We start from the raw sequence: 18350 nt of genomic DNA, 5'->3' as shown, positions 1-18350 counted from the left end.
AGAGAGAAAAATACTAAGTAGAGAGAGAAAGTCTAAGAGAAGAGGTCACTAATAATTCCGTACAAAACGTATTTAAACCTTTCCTAAAACACGAATTAAAACTAAACTAATCAGACTCTAGGAAAACACGCGCCCGATCGGGCGAAGGGCCGCCCGATCGGGCCCGCCTTTTTTACAACGCCTTCACTGATGTGCCGCGCCCGACCGAGCCTACGCTCACCCGATCGGGCGCGCCTCTCCCTTGAGAGTGCCCTTGCGCGCATCCGCCCGATCGGGCGTATGCTTGCCCGATCGGGCCCGGTCTTCTTCTTTGAGGCTTGAACTTCGATTGGGTTAGATTTCTCGGCCCAATCCATATTTCCTCTCGGGTCTCGAATACATGGTCCAAATGCCTCGTGATCCCAATTACCGGGCCCTTAATCACCGGCTCTCACCGATCTTGGGGTCCAAAAGTGGTCGTGTCCTTCTAGCTTCCGTAGTCGATCCAATAAGGCCCGGGAAAATGCTCCAAGAGTGCAATTTCCTGTAAAATACAACTAAAACTACGAAAACACTAGAACACACAAATTAGTAAGAAAAGTGGTCCGAAAGAGCCAAAAACACTACTAATAACGACCACGAGACGGGGATAAAACACTATATAAACTAGACATACCAAACTCCCCCAAGCCAAACCTTTGCTTGTCCCTAAGCAAAGAGCTCATCAATGAACATATAAAACATACTTCACCCCAATAATCAAATCAAAAACCAACGATTCAAGGTAAATTTAATGAACGTGCTTCAACATCAATCAATCTTATTCATCTAATCACCCTTCCTCCCCAACAATTGTCAAGTAAAGCAAACCACAAGAGCATATAGAATTCAAGACTAGTGCTCACACACTCAACTCTCATTTATGTGGCAAGTAAAGAATGTACTCGATCGCTCTCCACCCAACCCCTTTAATGTGAACAATGCCCTCCCAACTCACACTCTCGTGTGTATAAAAACATTGAACGCTCATCCTACTAGTCGACTCGAAATATGCCAAGTCATAACTTGCATTGAAAAACAACACTTTCACATTTACATAACTTCTATGCACAAGGTCGGAAGGTCTTTTAAGCTTGTAATGTAAGGCTAGGGTAAAGGTAGGATAAATTTGGGATTATGTGAGAGAAAAGCTATGCATTAAGGGAGCCAAATCCTAATAAACCCATGATAAAAAATAATGATCATACACATCTCCAACATAACCAACTCCAAACAACATTCCACCAAATATACTCCAAACAAAATAAACAATCCCAACACTTACAACAATCACTCATAAAAATATGATAATGTAGAAAGTGAAAAAAAACAAACTTTGAACTCACTCTTTTTTTTTCTTTTTAAACTTGATTTTTTTTCTTTTCTTTCTCTTGAACAACCTTCAAATAGAACATTTGAGCATTAAATTTTTTTTCTTTTGCTCTTTTTTTTTCTTTTTAACTCATATTGGAAATTTCAACTTTGAAACACAACATCAATATTTTCCAATAAAAAATCAAAGAATAATAACTCTTCTTTTATTCCCACATTGTGCAAATAATATGCACACCACAACTCCCTCACCTCACCAACTAATAACTCCCCCAAGCCAAGCTTGGGACTAGTAACCAATGGGGCTCATGTAGGCTTGTAATATGGCTAAATAAACAATAAAAGGGCACAAGCAACAACATGGGTAACAAGAAGGGAACAAACGTATCTAATACTCTGAAGGCTACCTAAAAGAATGAACGCCTTCGTCCTCCTCATGTGCATAATAATAAGTCATGAAACACTACTCATAGTTGCAAATCAATACTCAAATTCATTGACATACCAGGAATTATGGAACTATCACACATTTCCTAACCAAATCAACTAGTCAAGCACTATATTCACAAGTAGTTGGGCAAAATTGACGCATGTTTAGGAATCCAAACAATTAGACTTCAAATCATGACCAACAAATCCACAATATTTATCATCAAATACCAAGAATCAAAACAAATTTTCTCAAGTATGGGGCACAGGGAAGTATGATTTACAATTCATTGGAACGTATTTTTGAATTTTTGAATTTTTCAATTTTTTTTGTATTTTTCATGTATAAGAAAGCAATAAAAACTACACTAGGAAGACAAATAAAAACTATACTAGAAAGCAAATAAAGAGAGAAAAGGAAGAGAATTACCAAGTGAAAGAACACCCCCCCAAGCCAAATCAAGCAATGCCCTCATTGACTTGGGAGAGTAGCCTACTCCTCATCCTCATCCATCCTAGAATAGCCCCCGCCGTGGCTAGAACCGGCTCCTCCATGGCTAGAGCCACCACCACCATACCCCAAACCACCTGCATAGTAGTTAGGGTCTACATTCCCACCCATACCCCCATAAGGAGCATCACCCCCATGTCCGTGGACCGAAGAGTAGTCCACGTAAGTACCATACGCACCGGGGTGAGAATACCCTCCTTGGGGGTATTGGAACCAATCGGGAGTAAGTGAATCGGGAGGAATAGCCCCCCGACGGGCATAATCATCATACATGGGGTAAAGGCCCCTCCCTAGGTTCCTCTCTATAAGACCAACCCGCCCATCTAAGGTGCTTAACCTAGAGTCTAGGTTTTGCATCATACCCTCAACCCTCCCTTGCCCCGTCTCAATGCGGTCTAATTGGCTCCTAAAAGCTGAAAAGTCATATGGGGCATTGGGGTCGGCATTGTAATCGACCGAGGAAGTGGGCATGCCATAGGTGAAAGGTGGGGGTGGTTGGTAGTGGGGTGAGTGGTGAATGGGGGATTGGTGGGGTTGTGGTGAGGGGTGAGGTGGTTTAACCTCACCTTGACCATTTATCTCGAAAGTATAAGAGGGCTTCCCACTCTCAAATTTGGTCAAGGCGGGGTTGGGTAAGGTAAAGGCTTGGTCTCTCCTACCCGATTGTCGGTGGACAATCCACCAAGTATCACTCCCCACTGGTTGCACCCAGTTCAAGCTCCCTAAATAGGGTAGGTCCATGAGGTTCGATCCCACAACTTTCCTATGTCCATCGGGGTTCCAACCTAGGTGTTTCCTAGCAATATGGGTCACTAACCCCCCAAAGTAAATAGGTGCTCTAGACCTACTAGCCTCGGCCGCATTGGCCGCACTTTGGAAGTGATTGGCTATCCTATGGGGTATGTTCAATTTTTCAGCATTAGGAATTATATAGGATGCCAATAGTTCCAATTCATCTCTCCGAACATTTGCCGGTTCATGCCTCCCAAAAATAGTGAGGCCGACAAATCTTTGCCAAAGCTTTGGGACGGGATGTTGAATCCACGTCCCTTTGGCATGTCGGAGGTTCACTAAATCCTCCCCAGTTAACCTCTTATAAACCACGGCGGTGTGGTCTTGAGAGGGCTCAATAGGTTTATCCGATTTTAAATCAAACAACTTTCCAAATTCTTTTAGAGTTAGTCTCACATCGTTGTTTAATAATCGGAATTGTACATGAGTGATTAGTGCATTCATTTTAATAACATTAAAACTTGAGATAAATTCCAATGTTAAATAATCATATGTATCATGGCACATTTGAAAAAAACCACTCATGCCTATACCCTTGAACAATTTTTCCACATATTTATCAAGGCCTAACCTAGCTAATGTGGGATGATGAATAAAACGGGTAGAGATTACCTGACGATCGATGAGGTTGACCATCCTAACCCGTTGCTCCTCCGAGGTGATGACAACCTCCTCCCATCCCGGAATTTGAAGATCCGGGTTGATTGTTGGTTGTGGTGCACTTAAGCTCTCACCCCTTTGGTTCCTTGAACGCTTTGAGGCCATTTCTTTGTAAAATAGTGGTAAATTTGAGGTTTCTCTCTCTTAGGGTTTGAGAAAACTTGAGAGAAAATGGGTAAAAATTAGTGTAGATTGTAGAGGAGGATGAGGGGAGATGGAATATGTAAGAATTTTTGAGTTTGGATGGAAGAATTGGAGGAGATCTTGGATTGAAGTGTAAGTTGAAGGGTTGAAAATGGAGGTTTTAGAGAGAGAAAGTGAAATGAAGAAGATGAAATAAGGAGAAAGTGAGGAAAGAAAGAAGAGAAAATAAAATAAAAGGGGGACGGACTGATGGCGCGCCCGATCGGGCGAGCCTCGCCCGATCGGGCGAAAGTGGGAAATTCCAGAACTCAAGTTGCGCGCCCGATCGGGCGCGAACGCGAACAAAATTTTCGCCCTTTGCTCGCCCGATCGGGCGAGCTTCGCCCGACATATCTTTCCTTTTCACTCGATTTTCCAAAAAAAGCGCCCGATTGGGCAAGCTTCGCCCGATCGGGCGAAAATAGTCTCTGAATTCAACCTTGCTTGCGCGCCCGATCGGGCGAAAATGGTTCCGATTTTTAGCATGCTTGCGCGCCCGATCGGGCGAATTTGCTGCTGATTTCTGGGTTGCTTGCGCGCCCGATCGGGCCCGAGCAGCCCTTTTTCTCCGATTTCTTTTCTTCTTCAAATTTTTCTAAGTCTTTATACCTGCCAAATTCATATTTGTACAACAACACTTAAAACTGGTGAAATATCACTCTCCTCGCCTCTCTAAAAAAACAAAAAATAAGGAAAAAGGAAAACTAGTCTAGAAAGCATGAAATACGGGTTGCCTCCCGCAAAGCGCTGGTTTATCTAGGTCCCGCACGACCTTCTTACCACCGTGAAGCTCATGTTGGAAGTAGAGTTAGGAGAGTCTCCTCCACATCTCTAATGGTAGCACCTTCATGATACACTTTCAACCTTTGGCCATTTACCTTGAACTCTTCACCTTTGTCATTCACCAACTCCACCGAACCAAATTTGTTCACCTTTGTGACAGTGAAGGGACCGGACCACCTAGACTTTAACTTTCCTGGGAAAATCTTCAATCTAGAATTAAAGAGAAGAACCTTATCACCCGGTGCAAACTCTCTTGGTAGGATCCTCTTGTCATGCCACTTCTTTGTCTTCTCCTTGTAGATCCGCGCACTATCATATGCCGACAATCTAAACTCATCCAACTCATTGAGTTGAAAAATTCTCTTCTTACCCGCAGCCTTAGAATCCATATTAAGCTCTTTGATCGCCCAAAAGGCTTTGTACTCCAATTCTACGGGAAGATGACATGCCTTACCATAAACCAATCTATAAGGTGAAGTACCAATCGGTGTCTTAAATGCTGTTCAGTATGCCCAAAGTGTGTCATCAAGCTTCATGCTCCAATCTTTCCTTGACTTGGCTACTACCTTTTCTAGGATCGCCTTGATTTCCCTATTAGAGACCTCAACTTGACCACTAGTTTGAGGGTGGTAACTAAGCCCTGTTCGATGATATACGCCATACTTCTTAAGGAGGTTATCCAATTGTTTTCCATGGAAGTGGGTACCCCCATCACTAATAATAGCTCGTGGAACACCAAACCTGGGAAATATGATCTTCTTGAAGAGCTTAATGACCACCTTAGAATCGTTTGTTGGTGAAGCTATGGCTTCTACCCACTTGGACACATAATCAACGGCTACAAGTATGTAACAATTCCCATTGGAAGATGGGAACGACCCCATATAATCGATACCCCAAACATCAAATATTTCAACTTCGAGAATCCCAGTTTGGGGCATCTCATGCCTCCGCGAAATGTTGCCAGTCCTCTGGCAAGAGTCACAAGCCTGCACAAAAGTGTTAGCATCTTTAAACATAGTAGGCCAAAAGAAGTCTGACTCATTGATCTTAGCCACCGTTTTAGTGGGGCCATGATGTCCACCGTAGGGTGAGGTATGACAACTGGTAAGGACGCCGTGAACCTCCCATTCGGGAACACACCTGTGAAATAATCCATCTGCACACTCACGAAACAAAAAAGGATCATCCCAAAAATAATGTTTAACATCATAAAGGAATTTCTTTTTCTGTTGGTAGGACACGTCAGGAGGTAGAGTACCACCCACTATATAATTAGCAAAATCATCATACCAAGGGTGATGTTCTACAACTGCATACAGGTTGTCATCAGGGAAAGAATCATCTATAGGTAAAGAATCCTTACCCTCATCATACCTGATACGTGACAAGTGATTTGTCACTACGTTCTTTGCTCCCTTTTTATCTTTTATTTCTATGTTGAAATCTTGGAGCAGGAGAACCCACCGGAGTAGCCTTGGCTTTGATTCCGCCTTGGCTATCAAGTATTTCAATGTTGCATGATCAGTAAAAACAATAACTTTAGAACCAACCAGCTATGATCTAAATTTTTCTAAAGCATAAATAACAGCAAGAAACTCCTTTTCTGTGGTGGCATAGTTGACTTGGGCTTCATCCAAGGTTTTGCTAGCATAATAAATAGCATGCAAAACCTTGTCCTTCCTCTGTCCGAGCACGGCTCCTAGTGCAAAGTCACTTGCATCACACATGATTTTGAAAGGAAGGTTCCAATCGGGAGCACATATGATGGGTGCCGATATCAAAGCCTGCTTAATCCTGTTAAAAGCCTCAAGACACTCGTCAGTAACAATAAATGGGGCATCCTTGAGCAAAAGCTGTGTCTGTGGTTTAGCAATTTTATAAAAATCTTTGATAAAGCGGCGATAAAACCCCGCATGACCCAAGAAGCTTCTAACTCCCTTAACATTGACTGGGGGAGGTAATTGCTCAATCACTGATATTTTAGCTTTGTCTACTTGTATGCCCTTATCAGATATAATATGGCCAAGGACTACTCCCTCTGTCACCATAAAGTGACATTTCTCCCAATTAAGTATAAGTTGCACTCTTCACATCTTTTCAAACTTTTAGCGAGATTAATTAGACATGAATCAAATGAAGAACCGTATACGCTAAAATCATCCATAAAGACCTCCATAATAGACTCTATGAAATCAGAAAAAATGCTCATCATGCAACGTTGAAAGGTAGCAGGTGCATTACATAAACCAAAGGGCATTCTACGATATGCAAAAGTGCCATAAGGGCATGTAAAGGTAGTCTTTTCCTGATCTTCAGGGTGAATCGGAATTTGGAAAAATCCCGAATACCCGTCCAAATAGCAAAAGAATTTGTGATTGGTTAACCTCTCAAGCATTTGATCAATAAAGGGAAGAGGGAAGTGATCCTTTTTAGTGGCGATATTTAATATACGATAGTCTATGCACATACGCCACCCTGTTACAGTTCTAGTGGGAATTAATTCATTTTTTTCATTAGTTATCACAGTCATCCCACCCTTCTTCGGTACTACCTGCACAGGACTTACCCACTTGGAGTCAGAGATAGGATAGATAATACCTGCATCAAGTAATTTCATCACCTCCTTCTTGACTACTTCCTGCATGTTGGGATTTAATCTTCGTTGGGGTTGAATGCAGGGCTTGTAATTTTCCTCTAGATGAATCCTGTGCATGCAAAAATCAGGGCTAATACCCTTGAGATCATCAATACTGTACCCTATAGCCTTCTTATGGTTTTTGAGGACCCCTAGAAGTTGGGAAGATTGTAGGTCAGTGAGTTTAGTACTGATGATCACGGGGTGTAGTTCCTGTTCATCAAGAAAAACATATTTCAAATGAGAAGGGAGAGGTTTTAGCTCAGGTTTCTTGACCTCTGCAGGTATTGATTCCTGAACTAAATTTACTACCTTCATTGTCTCCTTGGGGCTTAACTCTTCTAAGGAAAGAGACTTTTCAATATCCTGTACCTCATTACCCCAAATGCTTGCATTGTCGCTAGATAAATTCCCGCAGAGAACTTCCTCTAAGGGATCCTTCGCAAGAACCTGTGGCAAGCTATCAACACAAATATCGTCCATTATATCAATTGTATCAATGAAGCAACAATTTTCCTCTAACATAGGCCCTTTCAAAACCTTCCCTAAATTAAAAGTAACATTATCGTCACCTACAGAAAGGGTTAGTTTACCATTTTTCACATCAATAATCGCTCCTGCAGTGTGGAGGAAAGGCCTACCTAATATAATGGGTATTTGTGTGTCCTCTTCCATATCTAAAACAACAAAATCAACCGGAATAAAAAATTTACCAACTCTGACAGGTACGTCCTCTAAAATACCTAAGGGATATTTTACCGAACGATCTGCCATTTGCAAAGTTATATTAGTAATTTTTAATTCTCCCATATTTAATTTAGCGCAGATAGATGATGGCATGACACTAACACTAGCACCCAAATTACACAAAGCTTTATCAATAAAAACATTCCCAATGTGACAAGGGATAGAAAAACTACCGGGATCCTTTAATTTAGGAGGGGATTTATTTTGCAAATAAGCGCTACACTCCTCTGTGAAATCTACAGTTTCTACTTCATTAAAGGCCCTTTTCCTAGTCAGAATGTCTTTCATGAATTTAGCATAAGCAGGTACTTGAGTGATTAAATCAGTGAAAGGGACTGTTACCTGCAGGTTTTTCACAACCTCTAAAAACTTACCGAATTGTTTATCAAGCTTACTCTTCAGTTGTCGATTAGGGAATGGAAGCTTGATAACTGGGCTCTGCACATCTCCTCCCTTATCCTGCAATTTACCCTGCACAGAAACATTAGTAGGGTTAGTATCTATTTGTAGCCCTGCAGGGCTAGCAGGATTACCGTTTGGTATAGAGGAATCTAGATCAGAAACTGGTCCATCTTCCTTTGGCATAGGAGGTCCATCATAATGTGAACCACTCCTTAGAGTGATTGCATTAGCATGATCTGTAGGATGGATAGGTTGTGATGGTAGAGCACCCTGCTGACGGGATTGTAGGGTAGATGAAAGTTGTGCAATTTGATTGTCCATGATTTTATTATGGGCTAGAATAGAATCAATTTGCACATCCCTACTCTCCATATGCTTTTGCATATTGGCAAGCATTGCTCTAATTTCTGTCATGGCAGGGTCGGAAGATGATGAGGGTGATGCTTGGCTTTTCTGGCCGGCATTAGGATGATAATATTTTTGCTGTGGTGGTGTTTGCTGTTGTGGTTGTTGTGGAGGTGGAGGGTTTTGTACATTGGTACTCCGGTATGAAAGATAAGGATGATTTTTATAGCCAGCATTGTAGGAATTGGAATAGGGGTTATTTTGCCTATAGGTTTGAAAGGCATTAACTTGTTCCATAGAGCTTCTACAATCTTTCTCCCAATGACCTACAATTCCACAATTTTCACAAAAAGCTTCATGGTTAGCAACAGCAGAAACATTAGCTACAGAGTTAGGAGCAGCAATAAGATTATCTAATTTTTGACAAATAGATGTTAATTGAGCTTGCAAAAAGGATACGGAATCGACATTATGTTTTCCCTTATTTGCAAACCCCCTCGGATTCCCATATTGGGAATTGTGTATTGCCATGTCTTCGATAACCTGTCCTGCATCATCCACATTTAAATTCATAAACCTCCCACTAGCTGCCGAATCTAGTACTGATCTAGAAGAATTTCCAAGTCCATTATAAAATGCTTGGATCAATTGCCATTGTGCTAGATTGTGGTGGGGGCACTCTCTCGGTAGATCCTTGAACCTCTCCTAAGCCTCATATAATGTTTCGTCGGCCTCTTGAGTGAAGTTCTGAATAGCACTTCTTAGCACCGCTATTCTCTCTGCAGGATAATATTTATTATAGAAATTCAAAGCAAGAGTTTCCCAGTTAGTAATACCAAGTGCAATTCTATTCAAACCATTAAACCATAATTTTGCTTTGCCACATAATGAAAAGGGAAAAAGAATCTCCCTGATTTGGTCTTGCGTGACCCCGGCTTGTCTAATGGTGTTACAATATTGGCAGAAATCTGCGATGTGAAGATTGGGATCTTCACCCTTAGCTCCGCTGAACTGCTTCCTTTCTATCATAGTGATAAATTGGTGCTTGATCTCAAATTGAACTCCATCTAGAGCCGGAGTAGGAGTAAGGTGCGGGAAATCTGTGAGCTTCGGTTGCGAATAATCACTGAGTTTCTTCTGGGCCGTCATCTCTGATTCTGAATCTAAAGGAATATCTGTATCACTAGAATCTGGGGGAGGATCTCTTCGATCGTTGTCCTCCTCGGAACCCGCCAGAATTTGTCTATAGAGTCTCCTTTGCCTATGAAAAGAACGCTCGATCTCAGGATCAAAAGGGATGTCACCTGATCTAGAACACCTGGGCATAAACAAAGAACTAAAGACAAATATGAGATTTGCCTCAAAGAACTAATGTTCTCTAAGGCAAAAACGGGGATAATCTAGACTACAAAAATATAATCAGAAAATAAAAATAAAACCATTTCCCCGGCAACGGCGCCAAATTTTGACAGGGTAAAGTCGTATCCCCTAATAAAAAATAATTACCTAAATCACTAACTACAGTAGATAGGGAAGTAGGGTCGAACTCCACAGGGAAACAAGTCTTTTTAATTCTAATTAATTATTATACTCTAAATTATCTAAGTAACCAATATTTTGAGGTAAGAATTCTATACTACGAAGAATAAGTTTAGGGAGAAAAGAATCAATAATAAGGAAACCTAGGGTCACAGGTTCACCAATAATTAATATTCCGGGATAGAACGAAGTAATTAATAATTAACAATGCATAGATAACATGATTAACAGGCTCTCGCAATTTATTAATCAACATAGATCTAACAGGCTCTCGCAATTTACTAGACCTAAGTTCCTATTAAAAATAGCCTTTAATATTAAATCAACATCTGCTCGATTCATCAATTCAATATTGCTAAACATTCACAATCAAATTACATCTGCTCAATTCATAATCTAATTGCAAAGAATTAAAAAAATTCAATAGGAAATTATCATGCAATATCAACAATCAATAATAACAAACTATCCCTTCATATTAATTATGGATCCCCATAAACCCTAGAATTAAACTACTCACTAATCATCATAACTAAATCAATCAAATAAATAATTAAAAGCATAAACAAGAAAGCAATTAAAATAGCTGAAATTAAAAAGGGAAGAAATTGTACCAAAGTAAATATGGAATTAATAAAGGAATTAAGAACAAAAGTTTAGAGAGAATTTAAAAGAGAGAAAAATACTAAGTAGAGAGAGAAAGTCTAAGAGAAGAGGTCACTAATAATTCCGTACAAAACGTATTTAAACCTTTCCTAAAACACGAATTAAAACTAAACTAATCAGACTCTAGGAAAACACGCGCCCGATCGGGCGAAGGGCCGCCCGATTGGGCCCGACTTTTTTACAACGCCTTCACTGATGTGCCGCGCCCGATCGAGCCTACGCTCACCATCGGGCGCGCCTCTCCCTTGAGAGTGCCCTTGCGCGCATCCGCCCGATTGGGCGTATGCTTGCCCGATCGGGTCCGGTCTTCTTCTTCGAGGCTTGAACTTCGATTGGGCTAGATTTCTCGGCCCAATCCATATTTCCTCTCGGGTCTCGAATACATGGTCCAAATGCCTCGTGATCCCAATTACCGAGCCCTTAATCACCGGCTCTCACCGATCTTGGGCTCCAAAAGTGGTCGTGTCCTTCTAGCTTCCGTAGTCGATCCAATAAGGCCCGGGAAAATGCTCCAAGAGTGCAATTTCCTGTAAAATACAACTAAAACTACGAAAACACTAGAACACACAAATTAGTAAGAAAAGTGGCCCGAAAGAGCCAAAAACACTACTAATAACGACCACGGGACGGGGATAAAACACTATATAAACTAGACATATCAAGTAATTATTGATGCTGGCACGATTAGCTCCCGTGTCAGTAACCTCAAATTTATTTGGAGGAGGTTGAGGAGGAAACCCGTTCGATGCGAAGTCAATACTAAATAAATTATGTAATGTCTAGTGAGAACTTTTATTGAATGTTGTATGCTTGAAACACAGGTGCAACAAGGTAAGTTGTGTGTTATTAGGAAATTATATGTTAGTGTGTTAATTACGCTTATGTACTCAGTTTTGCTGATTGTGTGTTTTGTATATTTGTTGGCCTTATCTTTACCTTGGCCCTATGATGACCCATTTTTAATGGAGAGTAGTGGAAGCAAGTAGAGATAAACTTTTCAGGTGATGAAGCATCTTCATGAATGGGCATGAGTGAAGAGCGAATCATGCTAGTTTTCATAAGTATATGAATGTGTTATTGCTTTAATTATTTATAACTTTATTTATTTTATGTGACTAACGAAAAGGGTTTTGGATTTCGATTATGATTATGATTAATAAGGCCCTACAATGGTTCCAAATTGTAGGTTGATTTTATTTTACTTCGTTTGACTTTGGTTTGACATTAATTTCGTTGTTGATTTTTAATGTTGATTTAGTTTGAAATATTTTGAAATTAGTCTTCCGCTGTGTGTCTTTGATAATTGCCTTAACCATTATCACGATGGCGGTAATGTCTTAGATATTCCTATTTAAAGTTTTTAAACAGGGCAAAGTAGGTATTTTAAAAGGAAGGAATTTCTAGGGTTTTACAGTCTGGCAGCTCACCCCGAATTTATGGGCTAACATTCTAGGATATGTTGCTGATAAGCGTCATTTATGGCGCTAAAAAGATTAAGATTTAAGTCATTTTTCTATATTTTCTTTCTTTGTTTTCATATAATTTTCTTAATTTTCCTTGTTTTTCTATTTTAATAAATCATTTAGGGTTTTGATTAGTTTTTATTAGTTTTTTTTTTATGATTTTAGTCCTTAATTCATAGTTTAAATTTTATTTCTTTTATTTTTTATTTTTCTTTATTTATTTCCATTTTCTTTATTTTATTTCATTTGTCTCCTATTTCTTCCTCATGGGTTCGGTTGTTCGTGTAGGTGTTTGCTCAGGGCAAGACACGATTCAAATTGTCATATTCGGAGTTCCGATGTTCAAACTTGATGTTTCAAGGTCTTAGATTCAAAATCAATTAAGTGTTGCAACAATAACAAGCCAACAAGTCTCATCCCATCAAGCAGCCACCGCACCGCAGCAGCATAGCAGCCCAGATAGCTGCGGACGCAGGTCTGCAAGCCGCGGGCGCGGGCTCGGTTGCACTAAAAAAGCCAAATCAGGCAGTAAGCCACCGCGGTCTAGCCGTGGGCTCACCGCGGGCGCGGCCCCAAACCCGCGAGCGCAGTTGTCGTGCCCTGTTCCGGCCAGCATCTCCCATGTTCCCTTGTTCACACAACAACCACAAATCAGTCACAAGCTCCTCGCAAACCGCAACACAAATCAGCCTCCAACATCCCGCAACAACCACCACCTTTGCACCACCTTTCTAGCCGCAACCAGCCACTTTATTTCCGCCAGCAAATTCCGCAAATAATCCCAGCAGCAACTGACCTTAATATTGTACTCTAATTGAAGAATCAGAGATGCGCACAGCTGGGTTCGAATTGAAGCCTTTGATTTTGATGTAGTGTGTTTATCAAATTATGATAAAGGTGATTTGCGGTGTTTTTTTTAATAAGAAAGGAAAGTCAATTGCGAAACATGGGAAAGTTTCCCAATTAAATGAAGCCAAACCGAGTCCATTGACTTCGGTTGATTGGAGTTTTTTTTTTTTTTTTTTTTTTTTTTTTTTTTTTTTCATTTTATTTTCTTTTACTTTGTCATGATCAAAAGGCTGTGATGGTGTTTGATTAGTGGGTGATTAGGTGTGCGAGCATGGGATTATATCCCATATAAAAAGCAGCGAAGTCCAATACTTAATTCTTTTTTTAATTCTTCTTTTTATTTTCTTTTCATTTTCTATTTCCTTTATACTTTCATTTTGTTTTCTTATTTTATTTTTATTTCTTTTCTTTTCCTTTTCTTTTCTTTTCCTATTCTCTTTTATTTTCTTTTTGTAAATATAAATACCCATTTTTGGGTTAGAGAGAGAACAATTAGAGATCCAAAATTAGACCACATATTTTTAGCATTTTTTTTTTTTTTTTTTGGAAAATATGAGAAATTTTATTACCAAAAGGAAAAGTTACAACTTACAAGAGCTAAGTTATAACAAACACCAAACTCCACAAGACCTGAAAAAACAGGCCAACCAACCACCAAACACTTCAGGCTCAATCTCCTGCCACCTTCTAGGAAGGGTTCAAGAGAAAGAGACAAGAACAACCTGAGCTCAAGCTTCCAGTCACCTTCTAGGAAGGGATTCTGGAAACTAAGCCCAGGAACACAAAACAAACACAGAGCAGGACAAACCTGCAAAAAAGAAACACCACTCCTGCAAACTGTAAAAAAGAAAACCTCCACCCAGACTCAGCTGCAAAAGCAGCAGGACTAGACAACAGAAGGTAATACACCAGAAAACAAAGTGCTGACAAAAAAAACCCAGCATTAACAGCAAAACAGACCAGTAACTGCATCAGAGATCAGCAACAGCAGAACAGCAGTCAGCAACAACAACAACAGTAGATTTCAGCAACAACAACAGAAAACAGCAACAGATTCAACAACAGATTCAGATTCAGTAGATTTTTAGCTTAGTTGAGAGCTTATCTCTCTAGTTTTAGGCCGGGTTAGTTTTAAGAGTAGATTTTAGAGAAAGAAAGTGAGGAATTTCAATGGTTATTTGAGAGGTTAAAGATTCAAGATGACAATTGTATTGAAAATCTCCATTATCAATCAATGAGATTTTATCACTCTCTCTCCTCCTGATTGCTTTGTTTAATTTCATGTTTGTTTGAATTGATTTTGATGTTTCATGCTTAATTAGTGTAGTTGTTCTTGATATATTGTTGATTCTTGATTTCCTTAGCTGTTTGTTGATAAATGATGATATTTGAGTAGTTGTTTGTCTAGGAATTGGGTGTAACTTGTATGATTGATTGATTGCGATTAATTTGGAAATTGTGTTGATTGATTGTTGAGATTAAAGTGATTAATGAAGGTTTGCATGTGTTTAATTCAATTAGGCCTTGAGAATTATGCTAGATTGCATTGTAATTGCTAATGACACGAACAATTGATTTAGGAATTGCAATTATCGATTGGTTTTGGTTTTGATTCTCTTAGTTTGTTAATCATAGTGAACCCTAGATTTACAATTAGGAGATAGTTTTTTGATTCTAATTGATAGCTCTTATCATTAGTATTCACAACCTTTGATTGGCACGATCTTCCCAAGTTGTTGCAATTGATATGATTACATGTTGACCCCCGATCCTAGTGGTTTATTTCCTTGGTTACTTGTTTTGTTAGTTGTTAGTATTCTCTCTTTATCTTTGGTTCGACCTAGTTTAGGCACCCAAATCGAAAGCATTTGAACATTACCGTTCCTTTGGGTTCGACCCTTGACTTGCCTCTATACTCGTATTTAGGTTTGTTAAGTGTTTATAAATTTAATTTGACCGCGGGAGGATTAGATAACGAACTAGTTTTCCTCTCGTCAGTTGTCGCCTGTGAGATGCAAAACTTGAACCCCAGCTTGGAGGCTTTTGCACACATGCACTACCTTAGCCGCAACCCAGGCGGCTGGAGGTCGTGGTACACCTTGACCACCATCCCTCAGTATCAAATGACATTGGACAAGGTGTCCAAATATGAGAGTTGGAAGACGCTTTTCTACCTGTTGTCTGCCCCAACCCATCGAGAGAACCGGGAGATGGGCCGGTATAATAAAAAGCCCGACCTACTAGGTCGCAAATGTGCCCTTCCCCGGATGTCGGGGGATGACTGTGGCGCTATCAAGGAAACCAAGTTTTTTGAGCTCCATCCTCCATCCGGAGACACTCTTAACCAGGGATGTAATAAAGGTCCCTAATAACTTGATTCCCATGTGCGCATGGTTTAGAGATGAGGCGTTCCTATCCGCCTATGGGATTAGCACAATGTTTCCAGAGTGTACGTCTGATATATGTCCGATTAAATGTCGCTTATACTATTATTAGCCAATTATGATTTTGTACTAAGCGTGTGTTCATTATTTTTGCAGAAGAAGCTTTGAACATGATGGTTGAAGAGAAGACTCCCAAACGGTCCTCTGTACAAATTTGGAGAGACCTGGCGGAGGCTAGGGCCACCAAACTGAAGGTTGAGGTAAAGAGCCGTCTAACTCCTTGATCTAATTTTCCAACAAGTGTTGCCGGTTGTTTATTAAATACTTCTTAAATTGCAGGGTAGAGAAGCTCCTAGGTCTTTTACGAAGAACCTATTTAAACGGGGACGGGATGAAACCGCCTCTACTCCAATCAAGCCTGAAAATTCTGCAAAAGCATCTTCAGGTAAGACGGACCTCGAAGGGTCTTCTAGGTGGAACCACCTCCGCATCGGAGGAGGGGGGGGGGGGAGGAATGTTACCATTGGAGGCTTTGGAGTGGGCTTTGATATGGTCCCATCCGACCTCTTTACGCTTGTGGGTGGTGTAGTCCCACAAGCTTCTGAAGGTAAATACAATCCCTTCGAATCTCTGCCTGAGTTGGGATGGTCGTTGCAAGTGAAATCTCACTCTCAACAAACTTCCTCGTCCGACAGCCGGCATCAAGCTGGTGCCGCCTATATAGCTCAATCACCCCCTTTCATATATGGTGCAGATCAATCTCCCCGATAGCCGGACATCCAGACGCATGCCTAGTCCATGTTGGCGGCCGTCCCCAAGAAGGAGAAGGATGCCATCCCAGGCATTGAAACGTTCAATGTTGAACGAATCAATGCACTCCTGTCTGAGGTATACCTAATTCCCCTTTTCTGGAACCAAGTATAATATATCCCGCATGATTGACACCGTTTGTGTCTACAGGCCATGCTCAGGGTTGATGGACTCAAATGACTATATGCTCGGAAGAGGGATAAGGTAAAAAGAGCCCTTAGATCAGCTAGGGATTCTCAAGATGTTGCTAAATATCAATGTACCCTTAATAAACTTGAAACTAAAGCCGAATTGATGCTACAGGCGGATCAGATCAGGGGTCTTAAAAAAGCCCTGGATGAGGCCAGGGAGAAGGCCGACACGGCTGAAACCAGCCTCAAGAAGGCGGAGGAAGACCTCAAGACCTTGCAGGGTGCCTCTCAAGAGAATGTAAATTTCAAGGCGAAGGTTGAGAAGCTGAAGAAGGATGCGGAGCAAGTCCAAATGAATCTCAGGGCAAAAATCGAGGCGGAGCAAGAGTGCCTGATTGCTGAAAATAAAGAGGACACAGCCCACAGCCCACAGCTCGGCACGGCACGGCCTGCCAGGCACGTGGGCCGTGCCGTAGGCTGGGGTGTGCAAAATTTTGGCACGACACGACACGCCCACCACCCCGGCACGGCCAGGCACTGATGAGTATCATTTTTTGCACTCATTTGATCCTCCTTAGGGTGAAATTCCTGCTATTTTATAGCTCTTTTCTTTAGTTTTCCCTTAGTTTTACTCTTTAATTTCTTAGTTGATTTTCTATTTTATGCATTTCTTGGTTTATTTTGCTATTTTCTCTTTTATTTGTTTGTTTTCGTTCATTTTTACAGGTTAAGATCATAATCGAGTATTCCTAAGTCTCCTTCCAAGTTTTACATCGTTTGAGATGCCTCTTGCCTACCATTTGAAGTTCAAGTTTGAAAGAGTGTAAAGTCCAAGTCTTCTAGCTAGTGCATTCAAGCGGTGGGGGCACTATTCTTGGTGTTCAGCCCACCGTGGGGGCTATTTGAAGACTGCAACCTTCCTTGTTCATCAACATCAAGTGGAGTGCATGAGGAAGAGCTCAGTTGAAGGAGGCTGCCCTGCTCCCAAGCACGAGTGCGCCTCTCTAGGTCTCGGTTCCGTACCCTTTTATGAGCAGCCGCACATCCACCTTGGAAAGGGCCGCGCCTGAACGGGTCTTTTTAGATGATCTAACTAATTTTCCTTTAGTTAGTTTTACTATATATAGATTTTACTTCTATTTTTAGAGAGAGAAGGAATAAGAGAATTCAATTAACATTAGAGTAGAATTTTAGATCATTTTATAGAGAGAGAAACTCTAGTTTGTAGAGAGAGAAATTCTTGATTGATGATTCTAAGAATTTTCTCCATTGATTTGAATCAAGTTTGTAAGGATTCCTTTTACTTTAATACAATCTTTAGTTTTTTATTTCAATTGCTTTGTTAATTGTTCAAGTTTGATTAAATTGTGATTAATTTTAGTTTGATTAATATGATGATGATGAATTTGTTGTTTAGCTTGGTTTTGATTTTGATTTCCATGGATTGTGAGTAGTTACTTGCTAGGGTGGTGGTGAAGCATATATGAGTAATGGATTGATGCTAATTGGGGGAAATTGATGGAGTTGATGTAGTGATTAAATTGGTTGATTGATTATGTGCATGTGTGTGATTGATTGAAGAGTACCTAACTTTGATTGTTGCACACTAGATTGCATTGTAAGTTCACATTGATACGGATAATTGATTTGTGGCTTGCATTTGTTGAT

General features: G+C 40.5%; 1 pseudogene; it reads right to left on the bottom strand.

Moving 5' to 3' along the window:
- The window catches only part of LOC145632202 (uncharacterized), a 124045-nt pseudogene that overhangs the window by 48753 nt on the left and 56942 nt on the right, over nt 1-18350 (bottom strand).

This window comes from Chenopodium album, chromosome 1 (assembly GCF_948465745.1).
Source record: "Chenopodium album chromosome 1, dcCheAlbu1.1, whole genome shotgun sequence".
Classification (NCBI taxonomy): domain Eukaryota; kingdom Viridiplantae; phylum Streptophyta; class Magnoliopsida; order Caryophyllales; family Amaranthaceae; genus Chenopodium; species Chenopodium album.
Note: the sequence above shows the minus strand (reverse complement) of the source record. Positions and strands in the feature narration are given on the sequence as shown.